The 16,075-nt window shown below is 43.0% G+C and overlaps 1 protein-coding gene across 1 annotated transcript in view; it reads left to right on the top strand.

Moving 5' to 3' along the window:
• The window catches only part of NAV2 (neuron navigator 2), a 771,558-nt gene that overhangs the window by 154,392 nt on the left and 601,091 nt on the right, over nucleotides 1-16,075 (top strand). The window lies entirely within an intron of this gene.

Genomic DNA, 16,075 nt, shown 5'->3' with positions numbered 1-16,075 from the left:
TTTTTTTTTTTTTTTTTTTTTTTTTTTGCTCTTTTTTCTCTAAACTTCTCTTCTCACTTCATTTCATTCATTTGATCTTCAATCACTGATACCCTTTCTTCCAGTTGATCGAGTTGGTTAGAAGCTTGTGCATTTGTCACATAGTTCTCGTGTCATGGTTTTCATCTCTATCAGGTCGTTTAAGGACTTCTCTACATTGGTTATTCTCGTCAGCCGTTCATCAAATCTTTTTTCAAGGTTTTTAGTTTCTTTGCGCTGGTTTCATAATTCCTCCTTTAGCTCGGAGAAGTTTGATTGTCTGAAGGTTTCTTCTCTCAGTTCATCAAAGTCATTCTCCGTCCAGCTTTGCTCCATTGCTGGCGAGGAGCTGCATTCCTTTAGAGGGTGAGAGGCACTCTGATTTTTAGAATTTCCAGCTTTTCTGCACTGCTTTTTCCCCATCTTTGTGGTTTTATCTATCTTTGTTCTTTGATAATGGCAACGTACAAATGGGGTTTTGGTGTGGATGTCCTTTCTGTTTGTTATTTTTCCTTCTAACAGTCAGGACCCTCAGCTGCAGGTCTGTTGGAGTTTGCTCGAGGTCCACTCCAAACCCTGTTTGCCTGGGTATCAGCAGTGGAGGCTGCAGAAGAGTGAATATTGCTGAACAGCAAAAGTTGCTGTCTGATTGTTCCTCTGGAAGCTTCGTCTCAGAGGTGTACCCAGCCGTGTGAGGTGTGAGGTGTCAGTCTGCCCTTAGTGGGGGATATCTCCCAGTTAGGCTGCTTCGGACTCAGGGACCCACTTGAGCAGGCAGTCTATCCATTTTCAGATTTCACACTCCATGCTGGGAGGACTACTACTCTCTTCAAAGTTGTCATACAGGGACATTTACATATGCAGAGGCTTCTGCTACCTTTTGTTTGGCTATGCCCTGTCCCCAGAGGTGGAGTCCACAGAGGCAGGCAGGCCTCCTTGAGCTGCGGTGGGCTCCACTGAGTTTGAGCTTCCCGGAGGCTTTGTTTACCTACTTAAGCCTCAGCAATGGCGGGTGCCCCTCCCCCAGCCTCGCTGCCACCTTGCAGTTAGATCTCAGACTGCTGTGCTAGCAATGAGGGAGGCTCCATGGATGTGGGACCCTCTGGGCCAGGTGTGGGATATAATCTCCTGGTGTGCCATTTGCTAAGACCCTTGGTAAAGTGCAGTATTAGGGTGGGAGTGACCCGATTTTCCAGGTGTTGTGTGTCACAGTTTCCCTTGGCTAGGAAAGGGAATTCCCTTCCCCCTTGTGCTTCCCAGGTGAGGCGATGCCTCGCCCTGCTTCGACTCTCGCTCACTGGGCCACACCCACTGTCCTGCACTCACTGTTGGAGACGCCCCAGTGAGATGAACCCAGTACCTCAGTTGGAAATGCAGAAATCACCCGTCTTCTGTGTGACTCACGCTGGGAGCTGGAGGCTGGAGCTGTTCCTATTCGGCCATCTTCGTGCCACCTCATGACTATTTTTCTTAGGATGTTTTTCTCTGACTAAAAAGCCTCCCCAAAGATTAAAAAATGTATATGTAATGATTAGTTATCTGTTGCTTTGTAATAAATTACCCTCAAAACTTCACAGCTTAAAACAATAAACATTTATTATCTCTCCATTGTTTTGGGTCAGGAACCCAGGAGCAGCCTAGCTGGGTGGTTCCAGCTCAAGGTCCCTCATGAGGTTGCAGTCAAGATGTTCTCTGGGGCTGCATTCATCTGGAGGCTCGACTGGGGCTGGAGGACCTGTTTCTGAGACAATTTACCCACATGCCTGGCAAGTTAGTGCTGATTGCAAGAGAAGGCCTCAGTTCCTTGTCAGTGCTGCTTGAGTATGCTAACAACATGGAAACTGACTTCCCCCAGAGCAAGTGCTTCAAGAAAGAACAAGGCAGATGCCTCAGTGTATTTCATGATCTAGCTGCCGAAGTCACACAACACATCAGGTTGGCAGCATCCTGTTTGTTACACAGGTTAGTCCTGTTCAGGGTGAGCAGTGCTACACAAGGGCCTGAATATTAGGTGGCAAGGATCATTGAGGACCATCTTAGAGGCTGGCTGCCACAATGTTATCAAATGAACAAGTTATTTTAAAATGACATGAAATTAGCATGATTCCAAAAAGTTTGCAATGTGATCACTATAAAACAAAAACAAAAACAAAACAAACAAACAAAAACAGTTTTCTTGACTGTTTTTGCTTAAGGCTAGGTTGGCTCCCAATGACAAGGGAATGGCATTGAGTTCATCCAGACCTGGGGTTACCCTAGACTTTTACCATTTGTGTGTGGATACGTTATCTAATCCTTCTATGCCTTGGATCCCTCGTCTGTCAAGTGGAGGGTATAATAGCCACCATCCTGTTTGCTCTTAGAATTAAAGATAGTACACATGCCAGCAAGTACCCACTCTAAAGTGCAGAACTTAAGGGGTTGAATCCTAGTGTTACCACATATTGGCTGTTTTACTTTAAGCAAGTTTCTTCACCTCTCTGTGCATCTCTTTCTGCTTCTGTAAAATGGCAGTAATGATAGTCTCGGCCTCACAGGTTGTTATGAGGATTGAACGAGTTAATTTTTGGAAAGTGCTTAGACTGTGCCCAGAACATTGTAAGTGCCATATAAGAATCTGTGAAGTAAAACATAGTCTGGTATATAGTAGGTGCTCAATAACGGGTAGCTTCCTCTACCCTTTATCTGGGATTTGGCCCCTTGACAGAGATTGAAGATGCCAGAACATGATGGAAAAAATGGTTAATTCCCTGGTGAGTGGGAGTCTTTAGAATGTGAGTGCAGGAGCCTCCTTAGAGTGGTCTAGTGTGTTTGTTATTCCTTAGCTTTTCATAGCCTGAGATTACCCAGGCTCTCTTCCTGTTTTTAGTATATTGTCCCCACTCTTCCATGGTTAGACAAACAGCTGCAGGCCTTGACCTCAGGTTCCACATGGTTCTGAGCTTTCAGGAATCATTAATCATGAGGTGGGAGTGAATACATTTTGCTAACCTACAGGTGAGCCCGCCACCTGAATTTGTGACCCTAAAGCCACAGACAGAAAATGGAATTCCCTTTTGGAATGTCTCGGTTAGCCCAGCTCTGTGCTTCCGAGCACACACCAACTAGCAGAAAGTCCTCTGCTCCATCAAGGTGTTAAGTCAGGGATTGTCGGGTTTGGGAATGCAAAATATTAAAAGTGGCTTGGAGCAGCAGACTCTAAGAAGAAAGGTGCTAATGCTTATTGCTTGCAGATTCTGAGCCAGGCACTATCAGAGCTCATTTTGTGCTCACAATAATTCTGAGGTCGTTTTGTCATCACCCTACTTTCACACATAAGGAAACTGATGCACTGAGAAGTTATGTGACTTGCACAAGGACATGCACTTAGGAAGTGATGGAATCAGCATTCAGACACGGCAGCCTGGCTCCAGACTCCAGGCTCCGAGCACTCTGTTTGCTGCCCTGATGGCTCTAGTCTCTCTGGGCTATCCCTATTCACCATGTGGCTCCTCCGGAGAAGAGGACAACAAATCTAGGCAGCATCCCCTATCTTATTACACATGAGCCACTGATGTGGTCAAATCATTCTATTTCTCCCTGCCTTAGTTTCCTCATCTACCACACCAGAAGGTCGGTCCACAAAAGGGGGAGGGCACAGTCTTTAGAAAATTGGCAGACTTAGGTTTGAACTGTGGTGTTATTGGCCAGGTCCCCTGAGGAACCTCTCTGAGCCTCAGTATGGTTTTCTTGAGCAGAAGATGATTAAGGCATCTCTGGAAAGGTGCAGTTAGAACTCAGTGAGAAAATACATACATTAAGTGTCGACATACAGAAGGTATTCAATAAATGTTTTCTTCCTTTTACCATCCACCCCCATAACTGTCTTGTAACTTAATTTTTTAAAACTCACAAATCCATTTGTTTATTAAAAAATATTTATTCCTACCTGTTCATTCCTATATTTTATTCTGTTACATTCTTTCATCTATCTATCTGCCTGCCCATCTATCCATCTGTTCACTCATCTACATATTTACTCACTCAAATATTTATTGAGCTACTATTGTCTGCTGTGTTGCAAAGATGGAAAGCTAAAGTCCTTGCTCTGAAGTGGATTCTTCTTCTCAAGAATCTGGGTTCTGCATATGCTGTTGGATGTCACATCACAATCAGATGTACAAAGCTTTGTTCAGCCAGGTTTAATTCACTAGGTTGACAGCTCTGTTATAAGCTTTTCTCCCAAGGTTTTTTCTCACTGAATAGCAAAGTACTGTGGTTAAATCATTAGTTTGAGCTTCTCACCATGTTCAAGTCTGTGTTGTTGAAATTCAGTCCACAGTCAACATCTGTCTATAGCTCATTCATTTTATGCAAGCCATACAGCCCAACCAACCTGTTCATACGACCTCTGGGCTATTATAATTCTTAAAAGGCAGAGCCAGTACGCCAGGCGGGCACAGCTGCCTTTGCCACCTGTGTGGGCTGATTTACCCTGAAGTTCTAACCTCATCTAATTGGTCTAAATGGTGAGCAATTAATGACGTGGAACCTCTTTGAAACCACTATAAATAAAAGGCCAGGAACCTAAGATTGAAGTGAACCAGAGGTTACAGTAATGATAATAAATTGCTCCTGCTAGAGGGTTGTTGTTATTGTTGTTGTTGTTGTTGTTTTTAAAGGAGTTACTTAGCATCTCTTAACCATGCTGACCCCACACAGGGGTCAAGGTGGGAAAGGGCAGGAATTCTGTTTGCAGTTGGTGAAATCTGACAGATACTCAAAGGGAGAAATGTTGTGAGTCATTTCTAAGGAGAGGTGAACAGTGCCTGGCACAGAGGCACTTAAATATTTGTTGAGTCAGTGAAGGAATGCTTTACAGAGTGTAGCAGAATGAATCTGGGGTTTGGAATGAGATAGATGTATCTCTGTATCTTGAACTTGGGCATGTAGACAGCTTAACCTTGCTGAGTCTTGGTTTCCCTGTCTATTAAATAGGGATAAGCATAACACCCACCTGTCAGGGTTATTGTGTACAGTAAATGTGATAATATAAGGTTCACACCTCAGTGCCTGGCCCAGGCCTGGCAGGTTATAGGAGCACATCAAATGTTGCTCTTTTGCCCCTTAGGCACTCGTCTCAGACACTCTATTAGAATATAAATTCCCTGCATAGGGTAGATTGTGTTTATCTCCTATCCCTTAGATGAGTTCCTAGCATACAGTAGGCCCTTAATAAATTTTAAATAAAGCAAATTTCCTTTGCTTTTCTCTGTAGTAAATTGACTCTATCAGTGGTCCTGATTCTATACACACACACACACACACACACAACTGCATGCACACACACACAACCACGTGCACACACACACATCCTCTCCATGCCCTTTTGCCACATCACTTTGCATTTTCTTTTGCTAAAGAACCACTTGGTTCTAAGTCTGGCCAAGTGACATGTCTTAGCCAATGGTATTTTAGGAGATATATGCAGAGGCTTACAAAGACCTTGGGACATTTCCACTGTTGCTGCTATTCCATGGCCATGAGAAGCTGCTCAGGATGGTCTGGTGAAGGGCGAGAGGCATGTGGAGAAGGGACCAGTCATCCAACAGCCATTTGACCGTGTCATAAGCATGAGCTGAGCCACAGCCAGCAGTGTCCAGCCACACCCACCCAAGATCACAGAGCTACAGACTCATAAGTGAAATAAATGCTTCTTGTTTTTAGATACAGACTTTCAGGGTAGTTTGTAACATACTGTTAGTGTGGCAATAAAAAGCTGATACATCCATTCCCATCCCCAATTACTATCCAGGATAGAGCTTGAAAAGTGTCCTGAAGAAATGATTAAGCACCTCTTGTCTTTTTTTAAATTTACTTTTATCACCTATGAAAAATATTTGGTCAGGAGGAAGATGGTATTAGTTGCTTAAGTTATGTTTAAGAATTATGAACTAGAAAGTTCCAGCCATCCCTCCTGGGCTATCCCTTGAACAGAGTATAATTGACTGGAATAACAATACTAATGATATTAAAATCTTATCTCTGCAATGCCCTTTAAGATTTATAAAACTTTCAGATGCTTTGTCTAATTTGCTCTGATTCCCTGAGGAATGCTAGTTCTGATGGGTAAGGTTGCTCAGGCTGGGTCACACAGCTAGTGAGTGGCAAAGATCTTTCCATACAAAGTATACTAATTTTCAATGGCTGCTGTAATAAACTACTACAAATATAGTGGCTTGAATCAACAGAAACTTATTATTTTATACTTTCATAGGTTAGAAGTCTGACAGGGTCTCACTGGGCTAAAATCAAGGCATTGGAAGGGCTGTGTTTCTTTCTGGGTGTTCTAGGGGCAAATTCTGTTTCCTTGACTTTTCCAACTCCTAGGGGGTGCCCACATTCCTTGGTTCATGGCTCCTTCCATCTTCAAAGCCAGCAACCTTGCCTCTCTCTGAACATTCATCTGTAATCACATCTCTCTCTGATTGTCTACAGTGGGCAAAATTTCTCCACTTTTATGGATTCACATGATTAGATTATGCTCACCTGGATAATACACAATATTCTCCCCATCTCAAGATCCTTAATCTTAATTACATTTGCACAGTCCCTTTTGAGTGTAATATATTCACAGGTTCCAGCAACTAAGGTGTGGATATCTTTGCAGGACCACTATTCTCTCTATATACATGGAGTCATCGACATTTTTAGTAACTCATCTAATTAGGATTTGGTTGGCTACTAACCTGCCTCCCTTTCTTCTTTTTGTTTTTTTCTTTTTCTTTCTGGACGATGGTACAGTAGCTATAATTCCACAACTCCTCTGGTTGTAAAACCTCAGAGTTTGGTCAAGCAGGAAGAAATGCTAAACACATTCCCAAAAACAGACCTTGAGGCAGAGTTCCCCTTGAGTATGTTGAGCCCAAAAGATTTTATATTCCTATAAAATCACTTATTGCTAGCTACAGACATGTTTCTGATTAAAATGGTCTAAAGGTTGTGTTCTTATAGCACATATTGCTTACTCATTTCTCTTAGTGTAAAGATACTGGATACTGTAGGAGAAATGGATTTATTTTATGGTAGGGTAGCAGCAGCAGAAATTACTTCATGCAAATGAAGCTTGGCAGTGTGACTTCATGAATAAGAAATGAGCCGGCGCCTCCTCTTCCCACAGGCAATATTGCGCTCTGGGAAATTAATTGTGGCATTCGTTGGGTGGCCCTGGCTTCTCTGTTGGGGTTTCAGGCAGACAAAAAGATGCTGCACCCAATTGGATACAAAGCATTTATATCCTTTTTAGCTTTGCTCTGTGTTGTAAGTGAACAATCGATGGTTCTCAAGTCTCCTAAAAGCTTCTCAAGACCTTTTAGAAATTACTCATGGTGGAAGCCATATGAGGCACTGAGCCACACATAGTGGCCGTGAAGAAGAGATCTAATAAATGGAAGAGATCTAAGATACCCTACGTTTTTTGATTAACAATATGCCTCAGTAGTTAAGCACATGGTCTCAGGAACAAAAATATCTGGGTTCAAATCCCTGCTCTGCTTCCCTCCAGCTATATGACCTTTGGCAAATTACTTAATCATTCTGTGCCTCAGTTTCCCTATTGATAATTTAGAGATTATAATAGCACTTACCTCATAGGATTGTTCTGAGGATTAAATAAGTAAGTGGACATACAGCCCTTAGAATACAGCCAAAGAACTCTACTGACACCAGGCTACAGAAGTGCCAGATAATGTTACCTTAGTTAAAACTAAAGGCGAGTATGCTTTGCTGATGACGGCTACAGGTTTTCGTAGTGCAATTAAGATGAAGTAGAAAAATGGGGCTAAGAATAAGAAGTCTTGGAGTCCAGGCTCACTTGTTGCCCAGCTATCTAGGCAAGTCATTTACCTCATTCTACCTCTATTTTCCTGTCTGTTGGATGGGGCAAAGGTTGTTTCAGTTATCTCTTACTGCATAACAAATCACCCCAAAATTTAGTAGTTCAAGATAACATTTTATTATGATATAACTTTGTGGTCAGAAATTCAGGCAGGCTTTCAAGCCATCCCTCCGCAAAGCAACTTACGTATGAATTAGGACTATTGGCTGGAACACCTGCATGCGGCCACATTAACATGGTGGCTTCAGGGTTTGGAGTCCATTGCTCCCAGAGACAGTATTTCAAATAGCGGAGAATACAAACTGCCAGCTTCATAACTCCTGGCTCTGGAAACTGGCAGTGTCCATATTGTGTTAGTTGAAGTAGGCATGGAACCTACCAGAATTCAAGGAGATGGGAGCTGGACTTCGTCTCTGGATTGGAAGACTGTCAAGTAATTTTCTTTCTTCAGTTTCCAACATGATTTTGATCTTATGATCATGATGTGTGGACACAAAGTACTGTGTAAACATGGTCCTGGTTAAAGTGAGTTATATAATGCCTTTTTGAATAGACCTCTTTTTAGAGCAATTTTGGGTTTACAGTAAAATGGAGCAGAAGTTAACAGAGATTTCCTACATACCCCTTGCCCCCCACACATATATAGCCTCCTCCATTATCAATATCTATCACCAAAGTAGCACATTTGTTATAACTGATTAACCTACATTGGCACATCATAATCACCCAAAGTCCATAGTTTACATTAGGTTCACTTTTGCTGTTGTTCCCAGTATGGGTTTGGGCAAATGTATAATGATAAGTATCCACCATTATGGTATCATACACAGTAGTTTCACTGCCCTAAAAATCTTCTGTGCTCTGCTTAATCATCTCTCCCTCCTTCCTACCCCAAGGAAACACTGATTATTTTACTGTCGCCATAGTTTGGCCTTCTCCAGAGTGTCATGTGGCTGGAATCATACAATGTGTACCTTTTTCAGATTGGCTTCCTTCACTTAGTAATATGTGTCTGAGTTTCCTCCATGTTTTTCATGGCTTGATAACTCATTTCCTTTTAGTGCTGAACAACATTCCGTAGTCTGAACGTACCATAATGGATACACTCACCTACTGAAGGAGATCTTGGTTGCTTACAAGTTTTGGCAATTGTGGATAAAGCTACAATAAATATTCATGTACAGGTTTTTGTATGGACATAATTTTCAAGTCTTTGAGGTGAATGTCAATGAATATAATGACTGCAAATTAAAAATTTCTTCTCTGTGAAAGACACTGTAAAGAGAATGAAAAGACAAGCTACAGAAGTGGGGAAAATAATTGCAAAAGACAATTTGATAGAGGACTGTTATCAAAAATATACGAAGAACTCCTAAAACTCAGCAATAAGGAAACAAACCTGATTAAAAAGTGGGCCAAAGACCTTAACAGACACCTCACCAAGATATATGGATGGCAAATAAGCATATTAAAAGAAGTTCCACATCTTATGTCATCAGGCAAATGCAAATTAAAATGACAATGAGACACTACTATACATCTATTATAATGACCAAAATCCAGAAGACTGACAACATGAAGTGCTGGTGAGGATGTGGAGAAACAGGAATCCTCATTCATTGCTGGTGGAACTGCAAAATGAAATATCCACTTGGGAAGACAGTTTGGCAGTTTGGTACAAAACTAAACATGCTTCTGCCATATGTTCCATGTAGTATCTTTTTCAAAGATCTCTTTTAGGCTCATGACGGTGACATTAGGATCTTTCAAGGCTTCAATCCTACTGTCATAGAAATCTGGAGTTTCCAATCTGTCAAAGACTCCAAGCCTGATGGAGGAGGGAAACTTCATCCTTTATTCATGTCAGAGTTATGTAAACATGGAATGTGCTGCTTTGGGGAGGGAGGGAGGTTCCTGTTAGGAGGCATATTCAAGTCCAAGCTGAGTGACCACTCTTGAGGATTTTCAGAGTAGTCCAGTATGAAAGGTAGAGCTATCCTATCTGAGAGGTGTGCTTCAGGGATGAGAGTTTATGAATCTCTGATTTCTGGGGAAGGCCCATAGGTCTTGTTTTCCCCTTCCAAAGTGCTGGGAATTAGGACAGTTTATAGTAACCAACAGTGCTTTCTGATCCAACCAAGTGGGGTCTGGGGCTGAAGCAAAGCCTGCCTTTAGGGATATCCCCTCACCCTGGCATGTAAGGCAGGAAAAAGTAATCCATATTTTTGAACAGCTTCTGTGTATGGGCCCTGTGCTAAGCACGTTATTTGTAAACCTGGTCCCAATTCAGTCCTCACATCTGCCTTGAAACATGATGTTATTCCTCTGATTTTCAGACGAGGAACTTCAGGCACAGAGAGGTTAAATGACTCGTCCATGGTCCACTGATAGAAAGTGATGGAATTCGAGACTGAAACCCAGACCTGTTGGAGTCCAAAACTTAGCCTCTTCCCACTTCCCCATTATCTCACCCCTCAGTGGAATACACTGTGCTAGCTATGCTTCCGTCTGTCACAAATGGCAGAAGCATAATTAGAATAGGATTAGGCCACAAGAGACACTTAATGGAGGTTACTGTGTGAGCACACAGAGCAACTGAACCTTGGGGAGGGTGGAAGAGCAGTTAAGCTTCGGAATGCAGAAAGCCACATACCTGAGACTGCCATTAAGACATTCTCTGTAGCTCCTGCCTCTGTTTCTCTCTGCATATTGGTGGAATTCTTCTCTCACGCTGAAGATTGACATTATCCACATAACAGAAAGGATGGCCACTGACCACTCCCAGGATTTCTTAGAGCTGTAGACACTGGGTATGTGGTTTTGGAGAGAGTATGTAGAAAGAAGCTGAGATGGAATCACTCAGTCCTAAGTTTAAAAATCCCAAGAGAGGAAGAGATTAATTGGGTCAACTTGGGCCAAGTGTCACTAGTGAACAATTAACCATGCCTTAAGGTGGGGTGGGGTGGGGTCGGGTCATACAGATAGAATGGGGAGAGAGAGAAGATGGAATGGGGAGAGAGAGAAGGAAGGTCTGTGCTGGCCAGCAAGCTGGAATGGCCATTGCATCTCTCAGGTGGGGGCCATTTCTACAGCTGTGGGAGAGCAGAGAACCACAAATCACATTTACAGCAAAGCTGGTGGCCGATTTCCACATCCAGCCTAAATGAAGTTCAACCACACCCTGGGGTGAGTGGGAAGGCTGCCCTTCCTACATGTGTATTAGGCTAGCTTCTCTAGAAGATAAAGCCTGGGGCAAAAATTAAAACTGAGATGTTTCATTTGGAAGCTGCAAATTCATGTCAGCAAAGGTGAGACACAAGGAAGTAAGGCAAAGAAGGATGTGAAGCCACATTAAGTGGTGTGTTTCCTTGATGGCTATTATGTCAGAAACAGCCATGGAGACACCCAGAAGGTCACTGCACAAGTGCGCTCAGCATGACACGTGGGACTAGGGTGGATGAGCTGCAAGGACAGACTATCATGAAGCAGTCCATGGAGAGAGGAAGAAGGAATGTATGTGTCCTGCTCCCTCTCAACTCCTATTTTCCACTGGTCAAAGTTTTCCTCGTGGGAGTTAACTCTTCTGCACTTCAGGATTGTATCACCCAGTCCTGATGGCAGCCTCTCAGAAAACCAGTTGCCACCCCATGCTGGGGAGTGTTTTCATCCAAGTCTGGAAGAGGTAAGAGGAGCCAGAAACTATAGGCATGGGGTTAGGAAGGGGCCATACTCCAGGACTTGTAGCCAGTCTGCCCCAAATGGCAGAACTGCCTGAGTTCAAGTCAGGCAGGGCAGCAACCTAGGCAGGGTGAGTGGCAGAATGTTCTGGAAGCAGGTGGCATCAAGAGCCTTTGAGAAGGCTCATCAGATTTTGTTTGATGCACTGTGTGACCTTAGACAAGTCACTGAATCTCTCTGAGCCTCAGTGTCCTCAACTGTGAAATGGGGCTGATCGTACCTATCTATCTCCCAGATCAGAAATAGTATTGGTCCCAGTTGAGTGTTGTGCCTGGCACCTAGCACGCACTCAATACAGAGGAGCCGTATTTGTAGAGTTCGGAGTTCTGACTCAGTTCTGGTGGCATTAGCATAGCTGGATTTCCTGAGGAAAGGCCATTCAGTTTTGGTCGGGTAGAGCTCTTGAGCTAGAATGTGGGGTGCCTTGGGAGCTCTGAAAGGAAGGAGAAAAGGAAGAGAAAATGCCACCCAGAAAGGAACTTCACAGTATCTGTCCATTGCTTTGTCCTCACCCAAAACTGGCTATATAATTTGAGGAGCTCACTGATAAATGGACGTGTGGAGCCCTTTGTTCAAAAATCATCAAGAATTTCAAGACGGTGCCAGTAGAGTATTGAACCAAGCACAGAGCATGAGGCCCTGGGTGATTGCAGAGGTCACACACCCATAATGCCTGCCCTCCACTTACGCGTTGCCAGAGTGCAGTATGTGGCGCTAGAGCTTGGCGATGTTCTGTTCTCCCCAGCAACCTTTCTCCCTACCAGGCTTGACGGGGTCTTGGAAACGTCCAAGGAGGGAAAGGGATGTTGGAGCTGATTGAAAATACCTCTACCTGAGCTCCAAGTGGTGTCATGAACAAGTACATACATAATATAGCAGTTAAGTGCAAATTTGGAATGTGTATGTATGTATAAAGTTACTGTTGCATGGTTCTAGTAGTTACAGGAGTGTTGCCATGGTGATTGGCAGGGCCAGCTGTTGTTTCATTTCCCCCAAAGAAGTGTATGGTAGTAATAGACCCCTGGAGAGTCCTCCTGGGACAAGGAATGATGTTTAAAAAATCTACCAATTAATGAACAGGTAGTATAAACTGACTTCATCCTAATTTGTTGTAATTAACAGGATTTTACAGGCTTTTGATGAGAAGTGGCTAATTTGGTATAGAAATGTGGAGGGTGGACTACTTTTGGAGCCTGAATTTGAATCTGCACTGTGTCACTATATAGCTGCATCACTTAACTCCTCTGAGCCTGTCTCCTTATTTAGAAAATGGGGATCATTACACCAAAGTTGGAGGAGCATTCGAAAGAAAGGATATGAAATGCTTAGCTCATTTTCTGGAGCATTGAAGATGGATACTACATGGTTGCTATGAGGCTGAGATATTAATGAAATCATCATCATTATAATCATCATAAAGCTTCCATTTATTGAAAGTTTCCACCTATATGTCCCTATGTTGTGTACATTATCTCATTTAATCTTTATAACAACCCTATCAGTGAGTCCATTGTTATCGTCATGTTATAGATCAGGACACAGAGGTTAAGAGATTTGCCTGAGGTCACACAGCTAGTAAATGACAATGTCAGGATTCAAATTCAAGCAGTCTAACTCCAGAGCCCTGGCTTTTAACCCTTATACACAGTGCCCCTGGGATGGGGATTAATAAAGACATGAAGCCTAAGAGATATGCATTTCTGGCTTTCAATTGACTCTGAAAGATTGGTCCTTGACGAAATGGAAACTTTGCTTCTTTTTGTATCAAGGCCAGTGGTGGGGTGGGATGAAGGAGGGAGATTGTTGTAATAAGCATGTGCTGATGGGGGCTGCTCTGTGGACCGGCCTTGCTCTGTCTCAGGGGTTCAGCCTTCTCTTCCTGAGGCTGTCCTGCTGATTCCTCTGGAGTTGCAGCAACTCCTACCCTGGCCTGATCCATGGGTCAGAATCAGGGTCAGGATGGGTCAAGGCTGAATCATTGACTACTCACTCTAATGGCCCTTCCTCCCCAGGGCTCTGTTGATGCTGACCTTTGTCCTCTTCCAAACTAAAGAAAAACAAATAAGCATACAAGCACAAAACCAGCCCATTGGACTTCTTGCTAATCCTGTGTGGTTATTTAAGTGTGGCAGGTACCTTCTCTCCTCAGGGCCTTTGCACATGTTTCTACTCTCTCCTCCCAGGCTTCTTTTTGCAGTTCTCATTCTCAGTCCCATTTACTGTTGGACGAGTTCCTAATCACCCTCCATATCTACATGTAAATGTTACTTCTTCAGGGAAGCCTTCCCTGATTATCCTCCACTCCAGACTCTAAGTTCCCCTTCATGTACTCCTACAGTCACCTGTCTGCCTTTTGTATCACTTAATCAGAATTTTAATTAAATGATTATGAGTGTAATGATTTACGATTTGTGTCTCTCAATAAATGTTTTATTCACTATTGAATCCCCAAATGCCTATAACAATGGCTGACTCTGAATTTGTTAAATAAATGAACTAGCAAGTAAAACCTCCAAAATCTCACCATCTACCCTGGGGGAAAAGCTTATGCTTTGCAAGGTGAGCCCTTCATAACTTTCCTAGCTTCCTTAATATTGTGATCCTACTAAGTGTTCAGGAGAAAGTAAACAAAACAAAATTATTACATAATTCGGTAGTTTGAGAAGGAAGAACAGAAAGTAAAATTATTAAGCATCTACTACATATCTGGGCTTGTGTTTCTCATTGTATCCTCAAATACCCTGCAATATAGAAAAAATTATTTGCATATGACAAATGAGGAAACAAAAAAGAAAAAGGACAGAGCATTAGGACACGTCAGTCCCTTACTCTGGAATTCAGTGTTCTCTTCTGTAAAATGGGATTGGGGATGAGTGAGCAAGGCAACCCTTAAGGTCTGTGCCAACTCACTTTCCTTTGGAGGTTTTGTCCCCTATTGTTTGTGTGTGTGTGTGTGTGTGTGTGTGCGCGCGCGCGTGCATGTGCGCATGCAAGTGCACAAAATCATCTTGGACAGGAACTATGTCATTACCATGAATGGTCGGGCCTCAAACCCTCAAAGGAGGCACCTTGGATGATTACATTATGGAGTTTGAGCAGGGGTGTGTGTGTCCTGTGCACCCTGGGAAGGCTGGAATGTCTTGCTCAGCTTTTACTCTATTCCATAGAAAGGATTATAAAGGGATTAGATGCAAATGCACTTAAGATTTGGCTGATTTGGGCTTGTATTCCCGCACTGATGGTTGGGATATTTATTCAACCTGATATTGCAAGATGCTTTTCCTAGGTGAGAGCAGGCACTGCGATAAATGATAATGCAATCAGTAGCAGCAGGCAAGATGAGAAGATAATCATTTGCCCTACCCTCCTTTTGCTAGTTCTTTAGATTTCATCAATGTTTCCCCCCTTAAGACTTAGAATCACTGCTCCTAAAACTCTAAGGAGAAAATGAAATTTTATTCTAATGCTCTGGGCAGTTGAGCCCCTGACATTTGCTAGAATTCCTTTAATCTTGCCCAAAACATTCAACTGGAAAGAAATGGGAAAAAAATGTTATGAGCTGGGTTTAGCAGGCAGCGACCCACCTTCAAGAATGCATCTGAGGTCTTTTCTCATTCCTGGGGTCATTCTTTCACTGGGCATTAGCATTTTCCAGGAGGATCTATCAAATGTTTCAGTTCTTTGACTTTTGCAGGTGCAAACAGACTGTTAGGTGAGACTGGAAAACTAGAAGCTATTATGCAAGTTGGAGAAATACCAGAAGAACCTTTTAAATGGAAAACAGGGATCAAGAGAGGTTATACAAAGGAGAATGTGGGAGAAAGAAACACAGGAGTGGTTGTGGATCTGTGAGGGGATGAGGGAAACCATCTTAGGAGATACGGTAACAAATCTATAGCTCTCTGTTCTAAGCACATTATATGTGTGAACTCATTAACCCTCACAGTTACACTATGAGTTTGGTACTATTTTTGTGTCTATTTTAAACATGAGGAAGCTGGGGTCCAGAGAGGCTGTGGATGCTGTCCTAAAGCCTACATGAGAGTCAGTGCTCCGTACTGATTTGTTGTCTCCTTCTTTGATAACAGCAGTAATCATTACAACCATGACAGCATTAATCACAGTGGCTGCAATTCACTGTTTACCATTAGCCAGGCTCTGTGCTGAGCCCTTATGTCAGGCAATCCTAGCAGATGCCTCACAGGGTGTAAATATTTTTATTCTAAATTGTACAGGTGAGGAAACAGGTGAGAGGAGGTTAATTAGGTTGGCAGAGATGGTACAACAGAGCCAGCGCTTAACCCAGGACTGCCCCAGTCCAAAGTCCGTTGGTCATGGTGCCCTGTGTATTGTGGCAGGGCCAGCACTTTTTGGGCAACAGCTTACCCAGCCCAGAGCTGATCATTTTGTATTTTTCATCTAGGGACACTAGAAAGTGGTCAG

The sequence above is a fragment of the Piliocolobus tephrosceles genome, chromosome 13 (genome assembly GCF_002776525.5).
Source record: "Piliocolobus tephrosceles isolate RC106 chromosome 13, ASM277652v3, whole genome shotgun sequence".
NCBI lineage: Eukaryota > Metazoa > Chordata > Mammalia > Primates > Cercopithecidae > Piliocolobus > Piliocolobus tephrosceles.
The sequence above is the reverse complement of the archived record's forward strand: the minus strand, read 5'-3'. Positions and strand labels throughout refer to the sequence as shown.